This window comes from Lathyrus oleraceus, chromosome 1 (assembly GCF_024323335.1).
Source record: "Lathyrus oleraceus cultivar Zhongwan6 chromosome 1, CAAS_Psat_ZW6_1.0, whole genome shotgun sequence".
In the NCBI taxonomy this organism is placed as follows: Eukaryota; Viridiplantae; Streptophyta; class Magnoliopsida; order Fabales; family Fabaceae; genus Lathyrus; species Lathyrus oleraceus.
The window spans coordinates 371,683,659-371,704,933 of NC_066579.1; the positions used below are offsets into that span (position 1 = coordinate 371,683,659).

The 21,275-nt window shown below is 38.9% G+C and overlaps 1 non-coding gene across 1 annotated transcript; it reads left to right on the forward strand.

The window, feature by feature from the left end:
- Positions 1–14,048: 14,048 nt before the first annotated feature.
- Positions 14,049–14,155, forward strand: LOC127116052 (small nucleolar RNA R71). The gene has a single exon (XR_007801040.1). It is a non-coding gene; the product is annotated as a small nucleolar RNA R71 (small nucleolar RNA).
- Positions 14,156–21,275: the final 7,120 nt, after the last annotated feature.

A 21,275-nucleotide genomic window follows, 5' to 3' on the forward strand; every position in this document is an offset into this window, starting at 1 on the left:
ACAAGTTTGGTATGTCGAATTCAAAGCATGTGGTAACACCGACTAATCCTCAGTTCAAGCTGAGTACGACTCAAAGTCCTAGTACTGAAGTCGAAAGAGCCTATATGAATATCATTCCATATGCTAGTATAATATGTTCTTTGATATATGTTATAGTATATATGAGGCTAACTATAACATACAGAGTGATCCTTATAAGCAGGTATATGGCCAATCCGGAAAGGCACACCGGCAAGAATTAAAGTGGATTCTAAGGTAGATAAATGGGTATATATGCAGAGTTTTGGTTTATGGTGGAGTATGTGGTGATGATAGCAAAAGTCAAAATGGAAGGATTTGTCGACTATGATCCAAAAATTCTATTTCTAAATATGTGTTCACTATGTTTGGCACATCTATCAGTTGGAAAGAAACACTTCAGAAGGTTGTTTCCTAAGGAGATGAAACTTCAAGGTCAAGTTATCACTATTAAATGTAATAGTCAAAGTGAAATACACATGTAGAATAATTCACCTTATCAAGAGAGACCCAAGCACATCGATGTGAGGTTGCATTTCGTCGAGCATGGAGATTTCCAAGTGATAAGTTTTCGAATGATGACAATGTTGTTGATATGATCACCGGGACATTGCCAAGTAACGAGTTCTTCCACTATATGAAGTTGATAGAACTGCATCATAAACGCTAGCTTGTTCCCTTGTTAATGTAGTTTGTTCCAAGGTGGAGATTTATGGTTTATGGATCAAACTCTAGCTTCGAAAATGATAGCTTCATGGTTCGAAAATAGTCATAGATGTGCATGTCGTAGTCGAAGTCTATTCTTGCATGCAGAAATATGTTAGCTTATTGTTTAAGTTAGCATGTTGAATTGGGCCAATCTGTTGAGCCAATTGTTTAGTATGTTATTTGAAAGTTAGGGTTTAGTTTTCTTATAAATAGCATACTAGTTCTTGAAGGAGAATAGCGATCCAAAACACAGTAGATATTAAAAAAAATCTCCTTTAGTGATCCTTACGAATGGGCATGATCAGTGATATAATCGTTACCTCTTGTGGCGATTGAAACCTTTGATGCAGATCTAAGGAGTGATCACGAACATTGAATGGTGACAACACCTCTACTTAGTCCACACGAACATATTCCTTTAATCTCAGTGCTAGCTTCTACGAATGAAGGCTTTGAGTGAGAGAGAGAGAGAGAGAGAGAGAGAGAGAAAGAAAGAGAGAAACTAAATTTCATTTGAACAAATTCTTCTGCACAAGGGTTCTATTTATAGAACCACTTGTGTGAGCTATAAGCTAAAAAGCCCACTTAAGTGTATGTGACCCATATCTTATGATATACCAAAATCACTTAAGCATGTGGTACCTTACCATATTTCGTATTCTACTTAAGTGCACCGTACCTTACGATGTTCTACAATTCACTTAAGTGCACCGTACCTTACGGTATTCCTTATTTAATCTATCTCTCATCAATCCGTCCTTTTGTGTGTGACCCTGGAGGTTCTCGCGACATTGGTAATTATATTAAATCATGTATTTAACAGAATAAATAGTGAGCGGTATCTAGCAACACATCACTGCTACCCAAGACACAAAAATGTCATGTGATATGATAAATCCTTTTGTGATAATACTTATATGTACAATTACTCTTTTGCCCATATGTCTATATTGAACACAAGGCAGAGACTGTGTCATCCTTGTCCAGTTCAATATTGGGCCCGTAGACATTTATCCTGTTACACAGGATGGGCAAATCCCATCTAGGTCACTCATGACCCTCAACATGCTTCATGGAGTACCCATCAACTGTCTTTATGGTCATCCAGTTACAGACAATGTTTGATCATCAATAAGGCACTCGACTCTACATCTAGGATTCATAGTGGTTTCAGGTCGAAGGGTGGTGTACACCACTATCACCATGAGAATAACTTATGACACTTTATATAACATTCTATATAGTATTCTCATAGCGGGCCAATCCAGTATAAATATTAGTCTTAATATTCATACCTATGTTTAAGACTTGATAACTCCTTATCCATGATCCATGAGATGTGATTATCAGTCTATATACATAATAGTCTTATTGCTTTAATGTTATCCCACTTTACAACAAAGCTCGACTACGGATACTTTAAGAATAACGTCCTTATGTTTAATGGGATCTCATGATTAAGTCACACTTGATACATTAAACGGACTAACTATTATAGGGAATTTATTTAAAAAAACATAATAAAGAAAAGGTCTTTTATTATTAATAAATAATTCGATACAAGTACCAAAAGTATTGGCCTTTAGGGCTTACACCAACAGTTCTCAATTCTCTGTCAATCCATGATAATCCTAATTAAAGGGAGAAAATGGTGTGGTTGAGATTAAATTGTAAACATTGTTCCCTAATGTGTAATTGAATCAAGAATCCAGTTTTAAACCATTTTGAATTGTTCTTTCTCTTCTGTTTCTCTTTTCTTTTCCTTTGTGCTTTTCTTGTTCATCAAGAAACCGATCATACTCTGTTTTCTTGAGCATCATTTCACAGCAAAGGGAAAATGAGAAGGCCATATATTTGACGTGCTCCTCTAAAACTTCTTGAGGATTAATGGATGAGCACACGATATGGAACTCCTTAAGATATCTGTGAGGATATTCATATGCAAGATCATTAAACTTTAGAAGCAAGTGCATTAAACCATATTTTAATTCAAAATGAACTTCAATGTCATCATAATCAATAGGCATAAGTATAAGTAACCCCAGGTGCAACAATCTCTCTTAGTGTTCTACCATCCATGGTGTTATTAATAAAGTCATAGTCATAATAAAAAGTGTATGGCTAAATATGTCCAGACAATCACTTTTACTATTAGTTTCTCTTATTTTCTCACTAACAATATTGTGTCAACGAAGTGAATGAACAATTTGTTTTATTTCGAGTTTGTTTGATAAGACAAATAAGCTAACTTTTAGTTTTTAAACTCATATCAATAAAAAAACTTTGTTTGGAAAGAGTTATTTAGCATGATCTTTTAGCTTCTTTTCATACTAGATTTTAGTGTTTTTTTCAATTGTTATTTGAAGTAGATTTTGAGCTTAATGTTGATTTATTATGTTTGTTGGATCTATTCATAATCTTATGATTTTTATCGATATAGAAATCAAGAACAAAACTCTTAAACAAATCCCCATGAGTCAGATATGTGATCGACTCATATGCCTTATACACATACTCAAATACAATTATGAGAATGAAAGTGAGAGCGTACTTGAGTTTTCCATTGGAAATATCTGAAGGTTATCAGATATGTGATCTTTCAATTGTAGAGTTCCTTATGGCTCCTTGAATTTCCCCTGACAGGGATGAAGAGAGAATTTTCCCGATGAACCATTTTCACGTTGTCTATAATTGGGGACTATAAACCCTATAAATAACCCTAGGGTTATTTCTTACTATTCAATATTCTAATTCGGTCCCTCATCAAATTAGATATTGACTTATGGTATCTACACAATAATCTTACTTTTCAAGATATTTATGCTTTTAGACACATACTTATTATTAATTAGACCACTACAACTTTGTTTGATTACATAATGGCCCTAACACGTGTAATATTACAATTGTGACCCCAAAATTCTAACAATTTTCCACTGGTCACATATGTAATTATATACATGTGTTAGGCTTTATGAGCTCAAAATTCGCCATCATATTCTTTAAGCATATCCAAATTATCGTGTCCATTGGTCATGCCATTATACGTAATCAAGGTGATTTTCATTATATCAATCATAACTAAACCCTTAAATGATCACCAATAGTGACACAACTGAATGCCATAGATCCATCATGAAATGTGCGGTATGAAAATCACATGAAGTTGGTCTGTATATGTCGATTTTTCAACTGGTCCTACTTTACTTTAGAGAGATCATTTAATAAATTCATTGTACAAAATGTGAACTGTTGAATATCAAACTTTATTAATTGAAAAATATGTAAAATCGTAGTATGCATACATAATACCAAACACAGAACATAAAATTCATAATAGAATAACTCCCACTAAACCAAAGACTCCTCTAACGATAAAACACCCATGTGAGTCGTGTGCTCATGAAATACCTTGGGTGGAAGACCTTTTGTAAGAGGATCTTCTATCATGAAGTTTGTCCCCAAGTATCATATGGAGATCTATCCACTTTGTACCTTTTCCTTAGCAACTAGTAACTTGATATCAATATATATTGACTTGGTTAAGCTCCTATTATTGTTAGAATACATGATGACTGATTTGTTGTCACGATATAACTTAATTGGCCTTTCAGTTTCTTCCATAATTTATAGCTTGGTGACAAGATTCCTCAGTCAAATCTCATGGTTGGATGCCTCATAACACCATAAGGTGTAGAATGACAATGCTCGATAATACTATTTACCTCTTCTTCTAGAACGCAACGGCGAAAAATGCCATCTTTACCCCTTTTGAAAAGGAGCGGTTCGTCCCAATAGAAGTTTCTCACATCGTGGAAGAACTTCTTCTTGCGGTGGTAGTCAAGATCAGGGGGTACTATATCAGCAGCTAGGTAATTAACAAAGTCTGCATACCAGGGTACGTTACTTATTGCTAAGGAATTTTGGGGGTGCTCATAAGGATCTAGGTTATCATCTTTAGGTTCTTCTCCTTTTTATCGACCTTCCTGGTTTTCAGATTCTTCTGGTTCCTTTACTTCGTCCGGGAGTTTGGTACATTCCTTAGAAATTCCGGGTTCACTCAATCTAGGGTTTGGTGGCTCATCATAAGCGTTCCCACTTCGTAGGGTAATGGCATTGGCTTGTCCTCTCGGATTTTGTTGAGGTTGTCCAGGGAATTGTCCTCCAGGTGTAGTCTGAGGGGCTTGGTTTAAAGCTACCTGAGAGATCTGAGTTTCAAGCATCTTGGTATGAGTAACTATTTGGTCAACCTTGGTTCCTAACTGAGTAATCAATTCGTTAACATGAATGTTTTGGTTCATGAACTCCTTGTTTTGTTGGGTTTGAGCGGTGATAAAATTTTCCATAATTTTCTCAAGGCTCGGCTTTGGTGGTACAGGTTGCATAGGTTGATTTGATCTTGGGGCTTGATAACTAGGTCTCGGAGGTGCATTATTTTGGATAGGGTTATTGTTTTTATAGGAGAAGTTCGGGTGATTCCTCCATCCAAGGTTATAGGTATTCGAGTATGGGTTCCCTTGGGTGTAGTTCACTTGCTCGGAGTGGGTTTCGTTTAATAGACTGCATTCTGCAGATTGGTGTCCTTTGGTTCCACATATCTCACAATCCGATGAAACTGTGGCTCGACTTTGAGGGCTAATGCGTCCATTTTAGCTTGCATCATGTCTATAGAGCTTAGTTCATGCACTCCTCCTTGGGCTTCCTTCTTTTCTACCGTCGCTCGTTCGACTCCCCATGATTGATGGTTTTGAGCCATATCTTCGATGAGGGCACTAGCTTCAGGATAAGGTTTGTGTAGGTGTTTAATTGGCTGCATTGTATGGTAAAACACTAGCTGGATTCTAATGTCTTGACTGATGTCATGACATGTTTGTGTAACTGCATTGTAGGTTAGAATATCTAACCGTACTCTGATGTCTTCACTAAGGTCATGACATACTTGAGGAGTTTACTGCAGGATTAGCTAATACAGGATTTATTGAATGTCAAAGTGGACGTGGTGACATTCATCCCTGTCAGCAGATACTGAGGAATAGAACAATTGGTGTTCTGTTAGAGCTCAGTATTCATTTCCAGTCTGGTTATCAAGGAAATACCAGACCTGGCATAAAGCCTACTGTGTGAATGTCAAACTGGATGTTATGACATTCATCATTGACAGCATATACTGAACAATAAACAGAGTGGAGTTCTGCTACACTTCAGTATGTTTCTTAGTCTGTTCTTCAAGAGTAAAACAAAACTGACTAAAAGGCTAAATGTGTAAATGTCAAATTGGATGCTTTGGCATTTATTATTGTAAGCTGCTACTGTAGAATGGACAGTTTGGTCCTGTACAGTTCAGCAAACTTTGTACAGTCTGTTTTTAGGAAAAACAGACTTAGCATATGGTCCTTGATGTCAAGCTGAATGTTGTGACATTCATTCCTGACAGCATATGCTATATTGTAGGTTGTTTAGTTTTCTGTTTCAGCTTTTTCTCAGGCTATTCTTCAGGGATTCAACAACTGAGAGAAAATCCAGGAAATCAACAACCAAGCTACATTTAATGAACCTAACAAATAGCCTATTTGTTAGTAACCTAGATGTGGAATTTAGGGGAACTCGCGTGACCTTAAATTCAGGAGAATACAAGTGCAAAGGCCCAAGTACTGCAATATAAAAGGAAGGCGCTCCTTTGTTCAGAACTGGGGATTTTGAGGCGTGAAGATTTAGTGTGTCCATCATACTTCACTGCTGTATTTTTGTGAGTCTTGTATTAGACATATCTTGTAAGCCAAGCCATTATCACGTAGATGATCGCATTGGCATAGGGTGTTCATTGAGTTGTAAGTGTTGTGTCACTCAAAGCTTTTAAGCGTGAGTGCTGTGTATCTTGATTAAAGCTGTTAAGCACAATCAAGAGTTGTTTGAAGTGTGACTTCAAAATTGTCTTTAATATTGATTAAAGGTAGTAATCACTGAGGTGATTGAGGGGGAGTGAGTAGGAACTCTGATCTTAGAGTAAGATTGAAATTGCATTGGGTAGGGATTAAGTGAAGAGTTGTAAACGGGTGAGTTTAGCTTTGAATTAATACTACTGATAGTGGATTTCCTCCCTGGCTTGGTAGCCCCCAGATGTAGGTCATGTTGGACTGAACTGGGTAAACAATTACTTGTGTTATTTACTGCACTTACTTTTAAGTTCTGCATAATTCTTGTCTGTGCAGAATTGGATGTCATAACAACCCGTGTGACATCGAAAGTCTGATAACTAGAATTTCAATTGGTATCAGAGCAGGCACCCTGCCTGTTAATTTCTGGGTGAGATCTAGGGAAGTTACTTTCTAGTACCATGGACAAGGATATAGGACACTCAAATAGACCACCCATGTTGGATGGCTCTAATTATGATGACTGGAAGCCTCGTATGATAGCCTTCTTAAGGTCTCTAGATAGCAAAGTTTGGAGAGTTGTCAACAAAGGATGGGAACATCCAACGAAGACAGGTGAAGATGGAGTCTGTGTGCAAATTCCTGAAGAAGAGTGGGACAAGGAACAAGAGGCATTAGCCCTTGGAAATTCTAAGGCCTTGAATGCATTGTTCAATGGAATCAGTAAGAACATCTTCAGGCTAGTACACCACTGTGAGCTAGCTACGGAAGTTTGGGATACCCTCAAGGTAACTCATGAAGGTACTTCCAAGGTGAAGATGTCCAAACTTCAGATGCTGACCACCAAGTTTGAAAATCTGAGGATGAAAGAGGATGAGACCATTCATGACTTTCACATGAACATTCTTGAAATTGCAAACACCTCTGGTGGATTAGGTGAGAAAATGGCTGAAGAGAAACTTGTAAGAAAGATTCTCAGGTCCTTGCCTAAGAGATTTGCTATGAAGGTCACAACCATAGAGGAGGCTCAGGACATCTGCAATATGAAGGTGGATGAGCTCATTGGGTCTCTCCAAACCTTTGAAATGGGCTTGTGTGAAAATGCTGAAAGGAAGAACAAAAGCGTAGCTTTTGTATCGAATGCTGAAGAGGAGTCAGAAGCAGAATATACTGGAGGTGATGAAAGTATATCAGAAGCCTTAGCCATGCTTGGGAGACAGTTCAACAAGTTCGTGAAGAAGATTGATCAAAGAGGCAGACCCAATGTCAAGAACATCTCGTCTGACATCAATAAAAGATCAACTTCTGAAGAAAAGTTCAACCAAGGCAAGGGAATCCAGTGTCATGGTTGTGAAGGGTATGGACACGTCAGAGCTGAATGCCCTACTTACCTCAAGATGCAAAAGAAGGGGCTAGCTATCACATGGTCTGAAGGAGATTCTGAAAGTGAATCTGAAGGAGAATCTGCTAAACATGTCACTGCACTAACCAGTGTTTGTGCCACTGATGATGACTCAACTGCAGATGAACTGACCTTTGATGAACTTGCTGCAGCCTATAAGAAGTTGTGTGTCACCAGTACAGAAGTGCGTGTACAAGGAGAAAAGCAGAAGAAACTCATCAAGGAGCTGGAAGATGAGAGACAGAAGCATCTGACGGCCATAGAGGGTCTAAATGGTGAGATAACCCTGCTGACCTCCAAGCTGAATCAGATGACTAAATCCATCAGAATGATGAATAAAGGAACTGACACCTTGGAAGAGATTCTAAAGGTGGGACAGAAGTCTGGAACCACATCTGGCCTAGGCTTTGGGAAAAGATCCTCAGCTGAACGCAAACGCCCAAAGGCTAAAGTTCAGAAATTCAAGCGGAGGTCACATCCAATGTCTCAACATCGGGGAACCAGGATGAATAATCATCAGAAGAAGAAATTCCAGAAATGGAGATGTCACCACTGTGGTAGACTTGGGCATATAAAAGCCTTCTGCTACAAGCTTCATGGTTACCCAAACCAAGTCCCTCATGTCAGGCCTAAGCATAAGACATATAAGCACCATGTCCCCATCAAGAAGCGACAATGGTATGCTAGGCTAGCTCACACAGCTCTAAGGGCTTCTACCAGAGAAGACTGGTACTTTGACAGTGGGTGCTCAAGACATATGACTGGTATGGAAAATCTATTGGTGGATATTCAACCTCACACTACCAGCTATGTGACCTTTGGTGATGGTGCCAAAGGAAAAATAAAAGGTATGGGTAAGTTGGACTGCTCTGGAGTTCCAAAACTGAATAATGTGTTGTTAGTAAGAGGACTAACTGCCAACCTCATCAACATAAGCCAGCTGTGTGATCAAGGGTTCTATGTTCAATTTACTAAGGAGCTATGTATTGTGACAAATGGTGACAATCAGGAAGTTATGAGAGGATCCAGGTCCAAAGATAACTGCTATCTGTGGGAACCTAAAGTCTCTAACTTCTCCACAATATGCTCCTCAGCCAAGGAAGAACAGGAGGTGAAGTTGTGGCATAGACGTCTTTGACATCTCCACTTACGGGGAATGAAGAAGATTATATCCAAGGAAGCAGTCAGAGGAATTCCAAAGCTGCTTATTGATGAAGGAAGAGTCTGTGGAGAATGCTAGGTGGGCAAGCAAACCAAGATGTCACATCCGAAGCTGGGACATCCTACAACTTCCAGAGTTCTGGAACTGTTGCACATGGACTTAATGGGACCTATGCAGGTTGAAAGTCTTGGTGGGAAGAGATATGCTTACGTGGTGGTTGATGACCATTCCAGATACACGTGGATAAGCTTTATCAGAGAGAAGTCAGATACATTTGATGTCTTCAAAGACCTGTGCATCAGACTTCAAAGGGAAAAGGACATTTGTGTTGTCCGGATTAGGAGTGATCATGGTACGGAGTTCAAGAATTCCAAGTTTGATGAGTTTTGCTCGTCTGAAGGAATAAGTCATGAGTTCTCCTCCCCTATAACTCCCCAGCAGAATGGGATAGTTGAAAGGAAAAATAGAACTATTCAAGAATCTGCCAGAGCTATGATTCATGCAAAGAAGCTCCCCATGCACTTTTGGGATGGGCTGAAGCGATGAATACCGCGTGCTATGTTCACAACAGAGTCACCTTGAGAAAAGGAACCTCCTCCACTCTGTATGAAATATGGAAAGGCAGAAAACCCACTGTGAAGTACTTTCATATCTTTGGAAGTAAATGCTACATTCTCACAGATCGTGAACAGAGAAGGAAGTTGGATCCCAAAAGTGATGAGGGTATATTTCTAGGATACTCCACTAACAGCAGAGCTTACAAAGTGTTCAACTACAGGACCAATGTCCTGATGGAATCCATAAATGTTATTGTGGATGATAAAGAGGAAGGAATCGATGTCATAGAGGATGTTGAAACATTCCTTGACAGTTCAACAGACATTCCAGTCAAGTCTGAAGAAGTACAGGAACCTCCTCCTGAATGTGAAGTAGATGCAACCATCAAAATGCCATCTATCAGAATTCAGAAAGACCACCCTAAGGATCTTATCATAGGGGATCCCAATAGTGGTGTGACTACCAGGTCAAGGGGAATAAGCTCAAATTCCTGTTTTGTATCCAAGGTTGAACCAAAGAATGTGAAAGAAGCCCTGACTGACGAATACTGGATCAATACCATGCAAGAGGAACTTGAGCAGTTTAAAAGGAATGAAGTATGAGAGCTAGTTCCAAGACCTGAAGGGACCAACATCATTGGTACCAAGTGGATCTACAAAAACAAGTCTGATGAGAAAGGAGTAATTACTAGGAATAAAGCAAGACTAGTAGCTCAAGGATATACTCAAGTTGAAGGGGTTGATTTTGATGAGACATTTGCTCCTGTTGCTAGGCTTGAGTCCATCAGATTGCTGTTAGGTGTAGCATGCATTCTGAAGTTTAAACTGTTTCAAATGGATGTGAAGAGTGCATTCTTGAATAGTTACTTGAATGAAGAAGTCTATGTGGAACAACCTAAAGGGTTCTGTGATCCTAATCAACCTAAACATGTGTACAATTTGAAGAAAGCCTTGTATGGGTTGAAGCAAGCTCCTAGAGCATGGTATGAAAGGCTGACTGAATTTCTGACCTCAAATGGATACAGAAAAGGTGGGATAGATAAAACCTTGTTTGCGAAGGATGAAGAAGGGAAAATCATGATTGCTCAGATCTATGTGGATGATATAGTCTTTGGTGGAATGTCAGAACAACTGGTAAAACATTTTGTTCACCAAATGCAATCTGAGTTTGAAATGAGTCTGGTTGGGGAACCGACTTATTTTCTTAGAATGCAAGTCAACCAAATGGAGGACTCTATGTTTCTCTCCCAAAGCAAGTATGCCAAAAACATAGTTAAGAAGTTTGGTATGGATAATGTTAGGCACAAGAGGACTCCTGCACCTACACATCTAAAGTTAACCAAAGATGATGGAGGGCCTAGTGTTGATCAATGCTTGTATAGAAGCATGATAGGCAGTCTACTATACCTAACTGCAAGTAGACCTGACATTTCTTATGCTGTTGGAGTGTGTGCTAGATACCAAGCAGAGCCTAAAGTGAGCCACTTGAATCAAGTCAAAAGGATTCTCAAGTACATCAATGAGACTTGTGACTATGGGATGCTGTACTCACATGGGTCTGAGCCTGTCCTATCTGGGTACTGTGATGCTGACTGGGCTGGGAGTGCTGATGACAGAAAAAGCACATCAGGAGGATGTTTCTTCTTGGGAGACAATCTCATATCTTGGTTCAGCAAGAAGCAGAATTGTGTGTCTCTGTCCACTGCAGAGGCTGAATACATAGCTGCTGGAAGCAGTTGTTCCCAACTGGTTTGGATGAAACAGATGCTCACTGAGTACAATGTCACTCAAAATGTCATGACATTATTCTGTGATAATCTCAGTGCCATCAATATTTCCAAGAACCCCATCCAACACAGCAGGACCAAACATATTGACATTAGACATCACTTCATCAGAGATCTGGTGGAAGACAAAGTGATTACCCTGGAACATGTAGCCACTGAACTTCAACTGGCTGACATATTTACAAAGGCTCTGGATGCTACTCAGTTTGAAAACTTAAGGGGAAAACTGGGAATATGTCTCTCTGAGAACTTATAGCAACCAATGATGTTTGGAATGTATTGTTTAATATCTCTGCCTATTAAACAAGTGGAACTATGCTCTGATTGGTCAACAGATCATAGCTGTGCCACTTACAACAAGTGTGGCAACAAGAGGATAAGGAGATATCCTAACGTGAGGCGGCCTATGCACCTGCAGGAGTTCAAGGACGATGTTAATGCAGGAGTGGTTCTGGATGTCAGAAACAAAGTCATGGCATCTGATATGGCTGTACCTACTGTAAAGCAAAAGTGGGTGATTACTTGATCAAAGCTGTGAAGCAAGATCAAGTGGGTGCTAACTTGGTTGAAACTGTGAAGTAAAACCAAGTCTGTAATTCTATCAGCTATGTGTAATTCTGTTTAAGTTATGTTGGTCTGTAGTTTAGTGTGTTGCTTTGGCAACATTTTTGCCAAAAAGGGGGAGTAACAGGTGATACCCCAGAACAACAGAATGTTTTGTTAAACAGATATTCCGGACAGATGTTCAAGATCCTCTTATCCAGAGGTTGTGCTGCAATTAGAAGTTTTTATTTAACTTCTGTATGTGTGCTGTTATGTGAAGTTTTTGCTTAACTTCCATATGTGTGAGTGTGCTGCCACTCTGAGTGTATTAGCTAGGTCTATTTCCTGCTAGATGTGTGATTTCCGCTGCTATGAACTCTGTTATGGGGATCAAAGTGTTTTAGCCAAAAATTTGCCAAAGGGGGAGTTTGTAGGTGTTTAATTGGCTGCATTGTATGGTAAAACACTAACTGGATTCTAATGTCTTGACTGATGTCATGACATGTTTGTGTAACTGCATTGTAGGTTAGAATATCTAACCGTACTCTGATGTCTTCACTAAGGTCATGACATACTTGAGGAGTTTACTACAGGATTAGCTAATACAGGATTTATTGAATGTCAAAGTGGACGTGGTGACATTCATCCCTGTCAGCAGATACTGAGGAATAGAACAATTGGTGTTCTGTTAGAGCTCAGTATTCATTTCCAGTCTGGTTATCAAGGAAATACCAGACCTGGCATAAAGCCTACTGTCTGAATGTCAAACTGGATGTTATGACGTTCATCATTGACAGCATATACTGAACAATAAACAGAGTGGAGTTCTGCTACACTTCAGTATGTTTCTTAGTTTGTTCTTCAAGAGTAAAACAAAACTGACTAAAAGGCTAAATGTGTAAATGTCAAATTGGATGCTTTGGCATTTATTATTGTAAGCTTCTACTGTAGAATGGACAGTTTGGTCCTGTACAGTTCAACAAACTTTGTACAGTCTGTTTTCAGGAAAAACAGACTTAGCATATGGTCCTTGATGTCAAGCTGAATGTTGTGACATTCATTCCTGACAGCATATGCTATATTGTAGGTTGTTTAGTTTTCTGTTTCAGCTTTTTCTCAGGCTATTCTTCAGGGATTCAACAGCTGAGAGAAAATCCAGGAAATTAACAACCAAGCTACATTTAATGAACCTAACAAATAGCCTATTTGTTAGTAACCTAGATGTGGAATTTAGGGGAACTCGCGTGACCTTAAATTCAGGAGAATACAAGTGCAAAGGCCCAAGTACTGCAATATAAAAGGAAGGCGCTCCTTCGTTCAGAACTGGGGATTTTGAGGCGTGAAGATTTAGTGTGTCCATCATACTTCACTGCTGTATTTTTGTGAGTCTTGTATTAGACATATCTTGTAAGCCAAGCCATTATCACGTAGATGATCGCATTGGCATAGGGTGTTCATTGAGTTGTAAGTGTTGTGTCACTCAAAGCTTTTAAGCGTGAGTGATGTGTATCTTGATTAAAGCTGTTAAGCACAATCAAGAGTTGTTTGAAGTGTGACTTCAAAATTGTCTTTAATATTGATTAAAGGTAGTAATCACTGAGGTGATTGAGGGGGAGTGAGTAGGAACTCTGATCTTAGAGTAAGATTGAAATTGCATTGGGTAGGGATTAAGTGAAGAGTTGTAAACGGGTGAGTTTAGCTTTGAATTAATACTACTGATAGTGGATTTCCTCTCTGGCTTGGTAGCCCCCAGATGTAGGTCATGTTGGACTGAACTGGGTAAACAATTACTTGTGTTATTTACTGCACTTACTTTTAAGTTCTGCATAATTCTTGTCTGTGCAGAATTGGATGTCATAACAACCCGTGTGACATCGAAAGTCTGATAACTAGAATTTCAGTTTGTTCATCAGAGCACCGCCTGCGGCAGCGTCGATGGTCATCTTTGTGTTATAATGAAGTCCATTATAGAAGGTTTGAATGATTAACCAATTTTCTAAACCATGATGTGGGCATGCTCGTAACAACTCTTTATATCTCTCCCAAGCTTCGAACATCGATTCTCCTTGGTTTTGGGTAAATCTAGTTATATGGTTTCGAAGAACGGCGGTCTTACTCGGGGGAAAATATCTAGCAAGAAAAATTCTTCTAAGGTTATCCCAAGTCGTAATGGAATTGGGTGGAAGGGAATCTAACCATGATAGGGCTTTATCTCTGAGGGAAAAGGGAAATAATCTTAAACGTATTGCCTCAGGAGAAGCTCCATTGGTTTTAAAAGTGTCTGCTAATTGAAGAAATATTTTTAAATGTTGGTTTGGGTTCTCAGTAGCGAGACCTGGGAATTGTCTCTGTGGCACTAGTTGCAACAGGGATGGTTTAAGTTCAAAGTTATTAGCTGGGATAGTTGGGTTTACTATACTAGAACTAGGTTCTTCATTTGATGGTTGAGCAAAATCCTTAAGAGGTATTTGGTTTTGATCTTCGGCCATAGCTCTCTTAATTCTATGAAAGAATAAACGTGCGCGAGCGTAACGTTCAGGTTCCGCTAGAGGGTGTACTAAGCTTAAACTTCCGGTGCTGCGAGTTCTTCGCATTGACCGGCAGGAAATAGCCTAAGTCTAAACGATATAACAACAGGGAAAAGAAATTTGACGAAATTGGTCCCCGGCAACAGCGCCAAAAACTTGATGCGGTGTTTCGCAAGTATACGAACGCGTCAGAGTAATATAAAAGATTGTCGAATCCACAGAGACCAAGTGTCAATCTATCATTATCTATTGTTATGGTGTTTATCAAAGGCAATCAAAATAGGTGTTTTTGGAGTGTGCAACGAAAAGTAAAATGTTGAATAAAGATTAATTAATAAAGACAGGGTCGAATGTAATTCATGTAATCAATTAATAATCCAAGTACTTGCTAATAGAGCTACTTATGGGCAATGTTTTCTACTTTGAAAAGAACTAATTTAACAGGAACTGTCGCTTTCGCGTATTCAGAACTGAGTTGTACTCCCTAATCAAACCCTCTTATTGTCACTTATAAAAAGGCGCGCATTGCGTTAGAGTAGTAAACCTATTTTTAAGAAATATAGTATCTTGACTAAGTTGAAAAGTATTATAACCTGTATTTCTTAACCAAAAAAGGTTCTCACGAACCAGACCTAAACTTATAAACGCGTCCGAAAATAGTTTTAAAATCTCTTTTCTTCTTAAGTTAAAAACTCCTAATGAACTAAACAAAGTGCTTTCGCTGTTTTTGAAATAGTTAAAAACAATTAAGTTTAAAAAGACGTTGGACGGCTTTCGATCTTACCCAATGGAATTGAAGTGCGGGAAAACTTAAGTTGAAAGTTAAAATAGCCCTTAAGTGCTTCTACGAACAATTGTACGGATTATCGGTTCAATTACGATCCTTACATTCTAACCTTATAGATTTAGTTAGACATGGTAAAGTAAAAGTGCGGAAAGTAAATAAAAGTAGTGCGAGTGCGGAAAATAAATAAAAGTAGTGCGAGTGCGGAAAGTAAATAATTTAAAGCGAGTGCGAGGAAATAAATAATTTAAAGCGAGTGCGAGGAAATAAATAATTTAAAGCGAATGCGAGAAATAAATAAAGTAAAGCGAGTGCGAGAAATAAATAATTTAAAGCGAGTGCGAGGAAATAAATAAAGTAAAGCGAGTGCGGGAAAATAAATAAGATAAAGACAAGTAATAAAAACCTGCTTCAATCGGAGGGTTGAATAAATTGCAAAGCGGAAATGAAAATGGTGGCAGGATTAACTTCCTTCCAAAGTGCTCCAAACTCGATTACAGACTCTATCACAGACTCGATTATACAATTGTGGTAACACTCCAATGCGAAGCGATTACCACTTTATAATACTGAATATATGCCTAAGTGAAACAAAGTTGCTCTGAGTTTTCCTCTGCTCTAAGTTTGGATGATTGCAAAAGTGATTTCGAGTTTCTATTTATAAGCGAGTAAAAAGATGGAAATGACAAGGATGCCTTTTCAACTTGAAAATGGGAGGGAAAACTTTTCCTCTTGTGGCGCCCGCCACAAGGCCATGGCGCCCGCCACAAGGCCAATCTAAGGCGCCTTAGTGGAAGTAGTGGGGAACGTGGCAATTGAAGGAAGTTGAGCTTGGACACGTCATGGCAGGGTCTATAGCGCCAGCCATGGGGTAGGCCATAAGTACAAAATGCTGAATTTTAGGGTTTTTAGCTCTTTTTCACTCCTTTTCTCGATCGGGGCTCCGATTAAAGTAAAAATCTGAAAACAAAGGAAAACATAGCAATAACACAACAAAATAACAATAAAACAACTAGAATGCATGTGAAATCGGAGTCGAAAATACGGTAAATTTCAGCGTTATCATATGTCATCTACATACATGACCAGGAAAATGTACTTACTCCCACTGAATTTGTGATACACATAATCTTCAATAACATTAACCTCAAAATCAAATGAGATAATCACTTCATGAAACTTGTGGTACCACTGACGAGATGCCTACTTTAGTTCATAAATGGATTTTCTCAATTTGCAAACCATATTCTTCGAGTCTCCTAAAACAAAGTTTTTTGGGTTGCATCATATAGATCGTTTCATTAACGTTGCCATTAAGGAATGTGGTCTTGACATCCATTTGGTGGGGTTCCGAATCATAATGTGCAACAAGAGTCATGATTTTCCTAAAAGAGTCTTTGTTGATTCTAAGTGTTGGCAGCAATTTTGGTAAAACAAAGAGTGTTCACAAGATGTTATGTGTGATGTCTTAACATGAGATATCCTATGTACCTGCTGGAGTTCAAGAACATGTGCATGCAGGATTGTTTCAGAATGCCACTTACAATGCTAAGGCTTCTGATATTGGATGTACCTGCTGGAGCTTAAATGAAAGACATGTTCATGCAGGATTGTTTCAGATGACATACACAATGTCATGGCATCTAATATGGTTGTACTTGCTGGAAGTTATAAAAGGAATTATTGGATTATGCAGGATTTTTCCAGGATGTCAAACCCGATGTCATGAGATCCTATACACAGAACATTCAGTGTGAATGTCTGGTGTTTTGTGATTGCACAATTAATGGCAATCTTTGGATGATTGAAGATATGGCTAGCTGGCGCATTCAATCATGGATTACAACCAGATTTACTTATTTTCCAAGGAGATATATACAGCTGTTATAAAAAGATTTGATTGGAAAATAGATTTAGGGTTTTCAAGATGTCCAAGCCCAGCTGAGAGCTTCTATAAAAAGGGACTTAGAAAACCTGTTTGAACACACAACCAAGACTGAGCGAAATATAGAGAGAGAGCTAGGGTTTGTGTCTGTTTAGTCGTAAGACTTGTAGGTCATTCAAGTCATCCATTGATGATTGAATTGGACTAATTTGTGGTTGTAATTTGTCACTATAAAGCTGTTAAGCAAGAGTGTGTGTCTTCTTGATCAAAGCTGTGAAGCAAGATCAAGAGTGCGTCTTCTTGATTGAAACTATGAAGTAAAATCAAGAGTGTGTAATTGAAAAGTATTTTCTTTTCACAAGGGATTGTTGTTTAAAATCACTTGTGTGTGATTGTAGGGAAGTGAGTGGGTTCTCATATCTAAGAGTGCTTAGGTAGAAATTGCACGGGTAGAGATTAGGTGAGAAAGTCTGTAACTTGTTGAAGTGTACAGAGAGTCTTTGAACTAATTCTATTTTAGTGAATTTCCTTCCTGGCTTGGTAGCCCCCAGACGTAGGTGAGTTGCACCAAACTGGGTTAACAATTGCTTGTGTGTTATTCGCTTTACCATTTTGTTGTTGTTTATCCATTGTGTATTACCAGATATTAGTGTCGTGACATTACCTTCGACATCTTATATCTGATACCAGAATTTCAATTGGTATCAGAGCAGGCATCCTGCTCTGGTTCTGGGTGAGATATAGGGGCAATACTTTCTGGTACAATGGAGAGAGATGGAGGATCTGTTCATAGGCCACCAATTTTGGATGGTTCTAACTATGACTATTGGAAACCTCGAATGGTAGCGTTTCTAAAATCCCTTGATAACAAGGCTTGGAAAGCTGTGTTAACAGGTTGGGTACATCCTATCATTACTAAAGAAGGAGAAGCCACCACTAAGAAGCCTGAAGAACAATGGTCCAAGGAGGAGGATGATCTTGCTCTTGGAAACTCTAAAGCCTTGAATGCAATATTCAATGGGGTAGACAAGAATATTTTCAGGCTGGTAAACAACTGTGAAGTGGCCAAAGAGGCTTGGGACATTCTCAAGACCACTCATGAAGGTACCTCTAGGGTAAAGATGTCTAGACTTCAACTGCTCACCTCCAAGTTTGAAAACTTAAGAATGAAGGAAGATGAAAATATTCATGAATTCTACATGAGTATCCTTGAAATTGCCAATGCCTCTGGAGCCTTGGGTGAGAAGATGTCAAATGAAAAGTTAGTAAGAAAAATAATCAGATCACTCCCCAAGAGATTTGCTATGAAAGTAACAGCCATAGAGGAATCTCAAGACATCTCAAATATGAGAGTTGATGAGCTAATTGGATCCCTCCAAGCATTTGAGATGGGAATATGTGATGGAGCTGAAAAGAAAGCCAAGAGCATAACATTTATGTCAAACACTGAAGAGGAAGATGAGGAAGGTGGTCAAGATATTGATGAAGACCTGGCAAATGAGATAGCAATGCTGGGAAGACAGTTCAACAGACTGATAAAAAGGGTAGATGTGAGAGCAAAGGGAAATGTCAAGAACATCACATCTGACATCAGTAAATCCAACAGCTTTGGTAAGAAACCAAAGTCTGAAGAAAACCCTAAAGAAGTTCAGTGCTTTGAGTGTAATGGGTATGGTCATATTAAAACTGAATGTGGGACCTACCTCAAGAAACAAAAGAGGAGTCTTGTGGCCTCTTGGTCTGATGGAAGTGAAACAGAAGAAGCCACAAACCATGTGACTACATTGACAGGAAGATGGGGGTATGAGGAAGAGTCAATTAAGGATGAAAGAACCCTTAAAGAGTTGTGCCACAGAAGGACATGAGTGTACAGACAAGTTGAAAGCCAGAAGAAAGTGATAGCTCAGCTGGAAAATGAAAAGGAAGAGCTTGTGGAAACCATCTCAAAATTAAAGGTGGAAGCTGTATTCTTGAATGCCATCTTAGACAAGATTCTCCAGACTGGCCAAATAACAGGAAACAAATCTGGTATTGGATTCAAGGCTGAGTACAGTTACACTGGCTGCAAACCAAAATCCAAACCTCAGTGCAACCATGTTAAAAGCAAACCTGAGATGTCACATCATATGTCACAACAACAAAAAGGGAAGCATCAAAGATGGAAATGCCAATACTATGGAAAATTTGGCCACCTGAAGCCCTTTTGCTATAAGCTATGTGGCTATCCTGGCCCTGTTCAGTCTCAACACCAATCAAGGTCCAAGCATCACAAGACTGTCAACAAAAAGCAATGGGCTCCTAAAACAAAGGTCACAAGTCTCATAGCTCACACTTCCCTCAGAGTTTCTGCCAAAGAAGATTGGTATTTTGACAGTGGTTGCTCCAGACATATGACTGGGAACAAAAATCTGCTAACTGAACTTCATCCTCATGCCATGAGTTATGTTACCTTTGGTGATGGTGCAAAGGGGGAAATCAAGGGAATGGGTAGGCTGGATTAGCCTGGAGTCCCTGACCTTGATGATGTCCTACTTGTTAAGGGATTAACTGCTAATCTTATAAGCATTAGTCAACTGTGTGATCAAGGTCTGAATGTAAACTTCACCAAAACTGAATGTCTGATTACTAACAAAGAAAATAAAGTAATCATGAAAGGAGTTAGGTCCAAAGACAACTGCTACATGTGGCGCTCTCAAGAAACTGGATACTCCTCAATGTGTACCTTAGCCAAAGAAGAAGAGGTAAAGATATGGCATCAAAGATTGGGCCATCTGCATCTTAAAGGTATGAAAAGGATCATATCTGTTGAAGTTGTTAGAGGAATTCCCAACTTAAAGATTGATGAGGGAAAAATCTATGGAGAATGTCAGATTGGAAAACAAACAAGGATGTCACACCAGAGGCTTAGACATGACACAACTACCAGAGTCCTGGAGCTACTTCATATGGACTTGATGGGACCCATGCAAGTTGAAAGCCTTGGTGGGAAGAAATATGCATATGTGTTGGTAGATGATTTCTCCAAATACACCTGGATCAATTTCATAAGAGAAAAATCTGATGTATTTGAAGTCTTTAAGGAGCTTTGTTTGAAACTTCAAAGGGAAAAAGAAAGTCTTGTTGTCAAAATTAGAAGCGATCATGGGAAGGAGTTTGAGAACAGCAAATTTGCTGAATTCTGCTCTTCAGAAGGAATTCATCATGAGTTCTCATCCCCCATCACTCCTCAGCAAAATGGTGTGGTGGAAAGAAAAAATAGGACTCTTCAAGAATCAGCCAGAGCTATGATTCATGCTAAGAAATTGCCCTATCATTTTTAGGCTGAAGCCATGAACACAACCTGCTATGTTCACAACAGAGTGACATTGAAGAAAGGAACTCCCACAACCCTTTATGAAGTCTGGAAAGGAAGAAAACCCACAGTCAAATACTTCCATGTATTTGGTAGCAAATTCTATATCCTGGCTGATCGTGAGCAAAGAAGGAAGATGGATCCAAAAAGTGATGAAGGAATATTTCTGGGCTATTCGACAAACAGTAGAGCCTACAGGGTCTTTAATTCCAGAACTAATGTATTGATGGAATCCATTAATGTTGTGGTTGATGACCAACAGACGAATGTCACAGACGATGTTGAGACATCTCTGAATGATTCTCCAGTTGACCACTCAGACAAAAATAAGGAAGAAGAACCTCCTCAAGCTGAAACTGAAGAGGACAAAATAAACAAGGGACCCTCTATCAGAATTCAGAAGGATCGTCCCAAAGATCTTATCATAGGAGATTCAGATAAAGGAGTCACTACTAGATCAAGGGAAGTAATCTCACATGGCTGCTTTGCATCAAAGATTGAACCTAGAAATATCAAGGAAGCCTTGACTGATGAGTTCTGGATCAATGCAATGCAAGAGGAGTTAGGCCAATTCAAGAGGAATGAAGTATGGGAATTGGTTCCTAGACCTGAAGGAGTAAATGTCATAGGAACAAAGTGGGTCTATAAGAATAAATCTGATGAACAAGGGGTTGTT